This window comes from Clytia hemisphaerica, unplaced genomic scaffold, assembly GCF_902728285.1.
Source record: "Clytia hemisphaerica strain Z4C2 unplaced genomic scaffold, Clytia hemisphaerica genome assembly, whole genome shotgun sequence".
In the NCBI taxonomy this organism is placed as follows: domain Eukaryota; kingdom Metazoa; phylum Cnidaria; class Hydrozoa; order Leptothecata; family Clytiidae; genus Clytia; species Clytia hemisphaerica.
In genome coordinates, this window is record NW_027103562.1 from 2,678,898 (window position 1) to 2,688,402 (window position 9,505).

Consider the following 9,505-nt stretch of genomic DNA (forward strand, 5'->3'; position numbering starts at 1 on the left):
GATCTTTACATTAAAAATATTTTGATTAAATATCAAAAGACATGAAGAAAAATGGCATATCATGCGGTGTAGAGTACCAAAAATCAAACCACTCTCTGAAAATCCCTTAGAATTATAAAATCGATATTGATTTGCAACAAACATGGAGGTATAAAGAAAAACAGGAGTAGAATTTGTCGGTAATTGGTCGTTAAAGTCTTTTGATTTCTTTTATGAAATATATCAAAATACTTGTCTCGACAAAAAACGATTTTTTAATAGAGCTCAAGATTGCTCTGAACATTTTTACTATCAATATTGAAGATTTCTAGCCTTCTAATATACGAAAATTAAATAAAACTTCGTTCATGAAACAAGTTTATGTTCAATTTTGTTATCCGTTCAATTTTGTTTTGAAAAGATATTTTCTCAAGCCAGAAAATGAAAAGTTCTTTATAAGCACACATGTTTTCAGACTCAATTTGTAGACATAAAGTCGCTGGAGAATTTTGGAGGAAAGTATCAAGCAATAGAAACCTTAAAGGGACATAACAGTACTTGCGAAATTTGTAAACAAACTGTATGCAGCGGATACAAAATCAAAACAAATGTCACATGTCAAAATAAAACATCAAATCAAATATGGCTAATTTTGATTGTTCAATTGTTTTACAAGTTTGTTTTGGACACGTGATTTAAATTGTTCTCTTTAATGACACGTGGTTCGCGTAATGTTTACATTTTACTACTTTAATGTCCCTTTAAAGAAAACATTGGCTGCGTTTAGACCAGTCTGGCATTTGTAATTGCTTGCAGTATTCTTTTGAATTCTATTGTTCCGCGCAATTGTTCGGTTTGTCAAATGCCGAATGATGCCAGCGTGTTGGCATTTCGTTGGCATTTGAAATGCCATTTTGAGCAAAGGAATCCCCTTTTCTGGCATTTCAAATCAAACAAAGGAACCAAAACAAGGAGAAAAATGACATTTTTGATTTTTTAAAGTATTTGCACGTTTTTTATTCAGTTCTTTCTATAGATTGTAAAATTTGCAAGATTTGCCATAGCCTAGCCCTACGGCAAAAAGTTTCAGTCTTAACGACTGCAGTTTTTGAGAAATTCCATGCTTTTCATTGTTTGATCTGTCAAGGTTGAACTTGAGGGAATCACCTTTTCAGTAATGACTCTAAAAAGACGATTACTTAAATGCCATGACAGAAAATACAATGGAAAAGCTATTAAAATCGAATCCCTCATGAGCAAATGCCAAATTACAAATGCCAGTTGGTCTAAACGCAGCCATTGCGATCGAAAAATCTTATCATTTGATGAAGGAATGCCAAATTTAAAGGTCTTTTTTAGTCAAAATATTTTCTTACACTGATGTCAGAAACAATGAATCTCGTCTCATCTAATTTCTTAAACTTAAATGAGCCAATAAGATATCACCTATAGATAAAAGAGCTCATTGAGAATGCACGATATGTGAGATTATGAGCATGCTTACATCGTAACTTTTTTAATCGTAGGGCGAGCTTGGTTACAATAGCATACATCTCCTGTTTCTTTACGCCTTCATGGAACAAAGTAACAATCACGGTGGTAAAAAGTAGCTGTATTTTGCCCACATAGACTAAGCCTGTGACGTCACACAGCGAATTATGTTTAGGTTTACAGAGCCTTGTAGAATCATCAAAATGCCTTCAAACTTGGTAAGTAAATTCAAAATAATAAAAGAAAAATTTTTGTCTTGAAAATTTTTAGATTTCCCGATTTCCCGATTTTCAAAAACGGAAAACCCTCATTTTCACCCCCATCTTTGGTAAAAAATCAGACCTAGCAGAAAATTAAAGGCCTTAATTCCCTAAGTCTTAAGATAGAAAGTTTCCTTTTAACCATAACTTCCTTCATGTCAGTTTTCAGCGTTTAAGTATATCGGGAACATACAGTTTAAACTCTGCAATTCGTTTTTTTACCATATATGGTCATGCCTTTAATTCTAAATTTCTTGAGTTAATCAAAAGCTGAAATTAAAAGTGACCCCATTTTTAAGCACTACTCGTCAAGATCTATCGTTTGGAAATGTTGCTTTAAGCATAATACCAACTTCAAATTTTCGTTTAAATTTTGATGATGTACTTTTCGGTCACGTGATGACTTTTTTTTCAAAAAAATTTTTGATTTTTTTTGGAAAATAGTTTGAAAAATATTTAGGACAAAAAAATTTATTCTAAGGCTATAAGAATGATAAAGAACAGGATAATGGATTTAAGTCATTAAGTAAGTGGTAATAAAAAAGCCTATTTTGACCACCGTGAATTACATCATTCTTATATAAACTATGTTTAGTAAGTACTTCTTTTACATAATATTTTTTACAGGTACTGACGATGACCAAGAACAATTAAAAGTCGTCAAGCTACCTTGGATACCAAGGCTGAGCCCCAAAATTGAGAAAATCATTTCGAAACGCAGGCTACAGAACTGTTTTCAAAAGTGGTGCGAATCTAAAGTCTTTGTTAGCATCCAAAAACAAGAATCAGCTCCCACCGAATATATAGTCTATATAGTCAATCCGGAGTTTACATGATAGTGTAAATGTGGGAAGAAATATGTCGGTGAGACCGGACTTAAAGTATCCAAACGAGTGAATCTACACTAGAAAAACGTTGAGGACGAAAAGTGAGATTTATCTGGTATTACGAATCATGCGAGGATATGTAAAGAGGGACTGACGTATCGCTCCTTAAAAGAGAGGAAAATAAATTTGATAGGAATGTGCGAGAAGCATTGGAGATCTAGTTCCATTCATGAGACGTCGCCACATAGTGAACATGGTCAAAATCTAGACGATGGTTAGCGAGCACATCACTAAAAACCGGGATTTTAAATCACGTTTCTTAGTAACTTACTTTGACGATTTTTGAAAAATAGAAGCCTTTCAAGTGTTTTTACGTAAATTCTATTTTTCCCTACTGCAAGGGCTTCAAAAGTTTAAAGTGACGTCAAAAAATGGAATGTTTGGAGCCCAAAAACCCGGACTCAAAACATTCGAAAAAGTCGCAAAGACGTGGAATAGAAGTTAATTGCGTAGAAAAACGCGGGTGGTGTTTAGTACCGAGTTTATGTATCGGAGGATATCGAAGGCGACGGTAAGTGAAATCGATACAAAACAAAGTCGATAGTTGATGTACGGCTCTATATCGCCTTTGCTCATCTAAATAGACGACGGTATCTTGGTGTTTTTACCGTCGTCGAGCAAAGTGGACGGCAATTTCGGCCCCATATCAGCTTTGCTTTATACCGTCCCCCTCGATTTAACTCGAATACATAAACTCGCTAGTATAGGCTAGACGATGGTCATTATGTAACGTCTACGTTTTGGAAACCAATGCTCTCACATATCAGGTTGAGGTCATTGCATTGATGTCATCTGACCTAAAAACAATAATCTCAACTGGACGTTTGTAAACCTGATGACCTCCACTAAGGAGGTTGAAATATTGTTTGAAATAGAGATTTATATGAAGAATGACCATTTTGAGCGTACAGAAATGTTTAGTGCATTTTTCTTCTATGATGTGTACTATTTTTGGAAGAAACACTTTTTTAGATTTCTTTTCAGGACCCACTTATGCTATATCACACCCCCTTCTCAAAGACCCACTGGGAGCCAAAATATCGTCTCCAGTGGAATTAAAGTTGTATTCTAAATTTTGTCACTACTGAAACAGGAGAAAGTTTTGGGAAAAAAACTTACCACTTTTCCAATCTTTCACACTTTTACAACTTTCCTAACCAAAACTATAAAATGGGGGTTTTTCCATGGTTGCAACATGGTAGCTACGAAATATAAAATATTTCTATAATTTTTTTCAAGTAAAGGTGTCCTTGGAAAATCGTAATTTATGCGCCCGCTATAATTTATTTATTCATGAAATCGAACGTGAAAGTTCTTTATTCAATTGCTATTGGGGGATGATATGCATAATTTTCAGACGAGTCTGGAATAATTATATGACATCATAGATCCGATTTTCCCACCAAAATACCAAAACTTTGCAAATCCAAATGATTGCTGTTGTTGACTGGGAAAGTTTGGAAAAGTCCTATTTTTCACATCTTCACAACTTTCAAGGAACCTTTTTGGAGGGGGGGATAGTGAGATATTTTACAACTTTTATGGTTTTTACAACTTTTTTAGACCAAAACTTTGAGTTTTTGATGGGAAAAGTGGGAGAATTAGCAAATTTATGTACCAAAACTTTCTCCTGAAAATAATCGGACAAGCAAATCCTCACTGCAAAATATTGTGCTATTTTTTCCATCCCACCGAATTTTCTGGCTAGAAAGCAATGGAATTCAAATCCCCAGTCATTAAAAACATGGGAATATCCATACTGCATCTCCAGCCCACCATTCCGTTTTCCTCCCATTGAAATCACCAAATAGAATTGTGCCAGCGGAAAAAATGTTGCTTATATTTATAATTGTCTCCTCCCACTTATACTTAAAGTCTGTGAATTCGTCCGCATCTTGACTTGAGAAGACAAAGGAAGAGTTTTTTAGTACCAAACTTAACTTTTCAAACAAGACATTCATCAAGAGACATTCATCAAGAGAGGACAAATCATGGCTAGATCTTGAGATATTTGCATTTCAAATTTTGATGACTCAGCAAAAAACCATCAAAATCGCTCAAATATGCTGAATCAGCAAAATTTGAAATGCAAATATCTCAAGATCTAGCAATGGTACCTCAACAAACTATACCTGTATTCGATAGTACTCTTCGAGACGCATCCGTTGAAAGTGGTTTTGAGTGCTGATATTAATTTTTAAAGTGTTGACGTCAGCATTAAAAATGACGATTTTTCAGCCATTATGGCTATTTTCTCAAGGTCTGGTTGACCAAATTTTACAAATGACCCCATTTTGGACATCTACTCTTCAAGCTCTATCAGATGGAACCATCAAAATTAGCTGTTTTAAAACTTTTAAAATTGACATTTTTAATGGGTCACTGCTTTTTGCTTAGAAAACCCCCTTTCACTCTTTGATCCATAACTTTTTTTCCCCATGACAAAAAAATTGACTCTACCCCTCATTTGAAAGCTGATAAAATTATCTTTCCAACGGTATATAGAAACCTTTTATAATAATTTTTTCTAGGTTGACCCTATTATGGACGAATTTCTACTGGACTAATTCACCAACACAAAAGATATCAAACTTATGAACATTTAAAAATGCCGTAATTTGAGCAATCTTAGCAAATTCATCAACCCAAACGCTATTTAGATTCCAATGACAAACAGACAAAGTGTTTTCCCTCTCCACCGGCCCCGGGTTCGACTCAATGTCACCCCCAAGAGGAGAAGGCTAAATTTGAAAAATATATAAAAATACTGCACCCAAAATAGGTAGAAATTTAAATCAAAACGCTAACTCTAACCCAAACACAAGGAAAAAAACTTCGTTGAATTAAATAAATCAATGCACGTATCTAAACTGCTGCAAGATCACTCCCATAACAAGATCCTGATGTCAACAAACCTCTTACCAGATATTAAATTCCAAACATAGCTCATAAAGAAACACCTATATAATTATATAAACACAAAAAATGATTCCATAACCATATAATTATGAAAAATAATTGCGGTGAAAAAGTGCAAGCAATTTAAATGCAATTAATTCAATAATGGAGAAATGGTGCTTTTTCACTACGCTAGATAGATAAGTGATTCTCATAAACGATCCTTTTCATAAATTTGTAAAGGTTGGAAAAAATATACAATGAAGATTGGTCGAAAATTGGTCATTAAACCTTTTGTTCTCCAAGAGAGCGGTAGAGCTCTCTTGGCTTAATGACGAATTAAACCAAAAAGATACATTGAAAATAGATGGTTTGCAATAAAATAGCATTCAGAGCATCAACATTTATCAGCAGTGAAATGGTTTGGTTTTTACATAAAATGAAAGGGTGGTTTTTCACTGAGACTGTCTGGCAAAAATCGATTAGCTGAAACAAAGAAAATTGATAGGAAAGCATCACTGACTCCCAAAACAGTTGTCAAAGCGTTTACAACCCTTTGAATTTGAAGAAAATTTTATTAAAAATCACCAACTCGCATATCATGGGATTTAAAATTACAGCCTTCTAATGAACATTTTCTGTGACAAGATTCCTCGTCTTTTGTATTAAATCAATACATATGAAAGTTTGCTCTTCAACTCTGTCGGGAAAGAAAACACTTTTCCCATATGACCAATTTTTTACAAAAGAATCCCACTGCACATTCTGCTACTTTAATGGCAACCAATTTATTTATGCTGTCTTTTTCGCTTAATTGGTCAGCAAGCCAAGAGAGGGTCTACCCCTCTCTTGGAGAACAAAAGGTTTAATGACCAATTTTTGACGTTAAATCATGTACCATTTTTTCATGTTTGTTTCTAATCTATTTTATTTCCCCAAGTTTCTAGGAGGGAGTACTTAGGCAAAATGGGTGCCGGGTATGTGCGAGCCATAAGGATACCTTTTCTCATTCCTCAAAAGTCTCTCAAAGGGGTACAAATTCAAAAGTTAGTCTCTGAAAGGGTCCCAAGATCACAAAAATCAAAAATTTCTCTCTCAAAGGGTCACGATTTCCAAGAATTTTGACCAAAATTTGGTGAAAATCAAACTAAAATTTGGAAAAAATGGACCAAAATTTAGGAAAAGTCTCTCAAAGGGTCCCAAAATCGCCAAAATTTTGTCTCTCAAAGGGTCGATTTTCGATTTTTGGCTCGGACATACCCGTCACCTCGCAAACCTAGTACCCCCCCGGAATAGAACCTTTTAGAACTGGTGTTACAAATTCTAATTCTTCTTATTTATTGGGTGTTCAGAGTGCCACTTCACTGGACATATATAACGGGCTTTTTGAGATTTTTCTCGAAAAGTAAAAAGAGGGTTTTCTTAGGTTCAATAGGGGCAATTAATTGAATCAGAAGATCAGATGTACGAGTACATGAAAAACAAAACGTTTAAAAGTCACCATAAATTTTTGGCAAATTCACGGTGTGAAAGGTTGAAATTTTTCATTTCACTGCAAATTCATGATATGTGCCATTCCAAGAGGCCCCCCCAGTCGACCCTCAATTCACGTATTCACGCACAAAATTTTTCCAATTCACGTATTCACGCACGAAAAAAACCATTTTCATGTTCACGCGCCAATTTTGCTTTTATATCTTTGGTTAAAACGATTGTGACCTTATTGGGTTAAATATATGACCTTTTTATGGTTTCTTTAAGTAATTTGACCTATTCTTATGCCAAATATTTCCGCCAATATGAAGTTTCCTAATTCTCGATAACGTCGACCTTTTAAAGCATTATTTACAGCTATTTGAGCTTTAATAAAGCAATCTTTTAGGTTACAAAGAACTACCCCTCTGGCGTAGGGTTTGGTGTGGGATTTGCTTCCTCGCAGACCCGTAAGAAGTCCTATGTAATTTCAAATCGAGGTTGTGCCAATCATATGGTTTGAAAAGTCGTAGACTTAAACACAATCTCAAGGTGGAGCGGTAGTACAAGCAGAGGACGCAAATCCCAATATTTGATCCCTATGTCATGGAAGAAAATGTATGGAAAACAAGAACGCGCGTGAAGCGAGCGCAAAATTTTTCGACTCTCGGTCCTTTTATGACTGAAAAACGCGGCCTTAAGACGCTATTGTTAGTCAAGTATGCCTTGTTTGGTCGTACACAATTTTTTTGAAAATCTTTGATTTTATTTAACACTGACCATTTGTTACCAAAAATCTGGTACGGTGAGCGACGTACCTGCCGTACCCGGTGCAGCGTTCCAAGAATTTCGCCAAAGAGAAAGCCTTTAAAATTTAGAATGCCTAGATTGCTTGAAAACGCATCATGTGTATCATTATCTATGAGAATTATTTTTTAATTGTTCGATGCTGCATACATACAAGATGTTTTAGAACTACCCTAAACTACCTACTTTGCAAAAGTATTGCAAATTATTAAAGGAGCAATAATCCTCTAAGTCTCTAAATTAACGCGGTATCATTTTGTGTATTGTATTGTAGTAACAATATAAGTGACTACGGAGAGACGACCATTATTAAACGCTGACGGAGAAAATTCTCTAGACTATTTTGTTTTGGCTAAAGACGCTCTCGTTGGATGCAGTATTTGCATCACAAAAATTGTCATTAAAAATGAAAAAATGCGCCCTCAAAAAAATGACAAAAATATTTCTTTAGATATCTTTGAGAATTTTAATGTTATTAAAGTTTTGATTCCTTTGAATGACTTAACCATGACAATAACTTAAATATGACAAGAAGTTAATCCAAGACTATGCAAGCAAAGCGAGCAAGAAATTTTTACAGATTTAGGTATCGAGGTCTTAGATATATTTTTAGAGTTTCATTGTGTTTTAGACAATGATTTGCTTTTCACGTTCACGCAAAAAATCTTGATTCACGAATTCACGGTGGAAAATTCTTATTTTCACGTTCACGCTGATATCTCAATTCACGTATTCACTAGACAGGAGACCCGTCGTGTGTTTTTTTATAATTTGATGTACATTTCGCCATCAGTTTATCAAAGAAGAAATCATAGCATGGATTCCCAGGCTACGTATTCACGTGCTAAAAAAGTCCAATTCACGTATTCACGTCACAAAAAAGGCTCATTCACGTGTCACGCCAGCCCCTGGGGGAGCCCCTTCCAAGGTCTTCTGACATTACATCACGTACCCAATAGGTGATTCGTTGTACTTGTAAGTGACATAAAATAAGTCAATACGACACTTTCAACTGTACGTTATATGAAGAATAAAACTATTCAAAACAATCAAAAATGGTACTGCCAAATGCAAGCTGTGAATACTCATGTTGCTACCCGTACATTGAACCCTATATTTATTTAACTTTTGAGAAATTTTTCTATATAAGTGACTAATTTCTTGTTTTCTACTTGTTGCCCCCTTTTGGTTGTGGTTAGGGTAAAATGTAAAAATTGTACTTATATACACATTCTCAAGCAATTGTTACTTTTTAACAAGAAATTTGGCTGTTTGAAAAAAGAAACTGTCTGACTGTTGTCCCCCTTTTATTTGCTGAATAAGCAAGATTTCGATTGGGGTATCTTTTTGGCATTTTTTCTTTGCAAATTTCTTCCCACACAGTCGCCATTTTGAACAATCTATGATCTTTCCGTTATTTTGATCCGGAAGTATAGCAGTAATATACTATTGCAAATTAGGCTATGATGGCCGAGCTAGGATGTTCACCTAATTAGGCAAGAATTTCGAAGGTAGGATATTTTGAATAGCTTAATTTGGATATCTAAAATATTCAAACCTAAATATCTTGAGGACAAGAAAAATCAAAATCAATCTTACTACATGGACTTGTTTGAAGTTGTTTGTATAAATAAGAATTTGACATTTTTAGCTAATTTTGACGCGGATTTTGTTTGAAATCTAAAGTCAAAAATTGGAATTTTGTTCCTT